The sequence below is a fragment of the Triticum dicoccoides genome, chromosome 1B (assembly GCF_002162155.2).
Source record: "Triticum dicoccoides isolate Atlit2015 ecotype Zavitan chromosome 1B, WEW_v2.0, whole genome shotgun sequence".
Classification (NCBI taxonomy): Eukaryota; Viridiplantae; Streptophyta; class Magnoliopsida; order Poales; family Poaceae; genus Triticum; species Triticum dicoccoides.
The window spans coordinates 193,642,044-193,644,550 of NC_041381.1; positions in this window are offsets into that span (position 1 = coordinate 193,642,044).

Consider the following 2,507-nt stretch of genomic DNA (forward strand, 5'->3'; position numbering starts at 1 on the left):
AGGCGGAACCTTGGCGGAATCAATCTAGGGCTCTGGCGGAGCTGTTCTGTCGGGGACACTTCCCTCCGGGAGGGGAAATCATCACCAACGTCATCACCAACGATCCTCTCATCGAGAGGGGGTCAATCTCCATCAACATCTTCACCAGCACCATCTCCTCTCAAAACCCTAGTTCATCTCTTGTATCCAATCTTGTATCAAAACCACAGATTGGTACCTGTGGGTTGCTAGTAGTGTTGATTACTCCTTGTAGTTGATGCTAATTGGTTTACTTGGTGGAAGATCTTATGTTCAGATCCTTTATGCATGTTGTTACTCCTCTGATTATGAACATGAATATGCTTTGTGAGTACTTACGTTTGTTCCTGAGGACATGGGTGAAGTCTTGCTATTAGTAGTCATGTGAATTTTGTATTCGTTCGATATTTTGATGAGATGTATGTTGTCTATCCTCTAGTGGTGTTATGTGAATGTCGACTACATGACACTTCACCATTATTTGGGCCTAGAGGAAGGCATAGGGAAGTAATAAGTAGATGATGGGTTGCTAGAGTGACAGAAGCTTAAACCCTAGTTTATGCGTTGCTTCGTTAGGGGTTGATATGGACCCATATGTTTAATGTTGTGGTTAGGTTTACCTTAATACTCCTTTTTGTAGTTGCGGATGCTTGCAATAGGGGTTAATCATAAGTGGGATGCTTGTCCATGTTAGGGCAGTACCCAAGTACCGGTCCACCCACATATCAAATTATCAAAGTACCGAACGCGAATCTTATGAACGTGATGAAAACTAGCTTGGCGATAATTCCCAATGTGTCCTCGGGAGCTCCTTCTTCATTATTAGAATTTGTCCAGGCTTATCCTTTGCTACATAAAGGATTGGGCCACCTTGCTGCACTTTATTTACTTTATTTACTTTTTGCTTGTTACTATTTATCTTATCACAAAACTATCTATCACCTACTATTTCAGTGCTTGCAGAGAAAACCTTACTAAAAACCGCTTATCATTTCCTTCTGCTCCTCGTTGGGTTCGACACTCTTACTTATCGAAAGGACTACGATAGATCCCCTATACTTGTGGGTCATCAAGACTCTTTTCTGGCGCCGTTGCCGGGGAGCGTAGCGCTTTTGGTGAGTGGAACTTGGTAAGGAAATATTTATATAGTGTGCTGAAATTTTCTGTTACTTGTCACTATGGAAACTAATCCTTTGAGGGGCTTGTTTGGGGTATCTTCACCCCAACCAGAAGAGCAAAGAGATGCTCCTCAACCTACTGAACTTTATGAAAATATTCACTTTGAGATTCCTTCGGGTATGATAGAAAAACTGCTAGCTAATCCTTTTGCAGGAGACGGAACATTGCATCTCGATTTACACCTTATCTTTGTGGATGAAGTTTGTGGATTATTTAAGCTTGTAGGTATTCCCGATGATGTTGTCAAAAGGAAGGTCTTCCCTTTATCTTTGAAGGGAGATGCAATGACATGGTATAGGCTATGTGATGATACGGGATCTTGGAATTATAAGCAATGGAAGTTGGAATTTCACCAGAAGTTCTACCATATGCATCTTGTTCATCGTGATCGTAATTACATATATAATTTCTGGCCTCGCGAAGGAGAAAGCATCGCTCAAGCTTGGGGGAGGCTTAAGTCAATGTTATATTTATGCCCCAATAATGAGCTCTCTCGGGAAATGATTATTCAGAACTTTTATGCTCGACTTTCTCTTGATAATCGCAACTTGCTCGATACTTCCTGTGCTGGTTCCTATATGCTGAAGACTATTGATTTCAAATGGGACTTATTGGAAAGAATTAAACGCAACTCTGAAGATTGGGGTTCCGACGATGGTAAGGAGTCAGGTAGCTACTTTTTGTGAAACTTATGCTACTCACGTTGATCTCCCTAAAGAGAAGTGGTCTAAATATAATCCTCCTATTGAAGTGAAAGTAGTTGCACCCATTACAGTCGAAGAAAAGACTATTACATATAGTGATCCTATTATTCCTACTGCTTATGTCAAAAAACCTCCTTTTCCTGTTAGGATAAAAGATCATGCTAAAGCATCGACTGTTGTTCGTAAGAGTAATACTCGGACTTATACACCTCCTAAGCAAATTAATGTTGAACCTGGTATTGCTATGATTAAAGATCTCTTGGATGAGGACTTAGATGGGCATGTTATCTCTTTCTTGGGTGAAACTGCTAATATTGCTAGACCCGATACTAAGACACGTAGACCTATTGTAGGCACGCCTGTTATTTCTGTTAAAATAGGAGATCATTGTTATCATGGCTTATGTGATATGGGTGCTAGTGCTAGTGCGATACCTTATGATCTTTATAAAGAAATTATGCACGATATTGCACCTGTTGAATTAGAAGGCATTGATGTTACTATTAATCTTGCTAATAGGGACACCATTAAACCAATTGGGATTGTTAGAGATGTTGAAGTCTTGTGTGGGAAGATTAAATACCCTGCTGATTTTCTTGTTCTTGC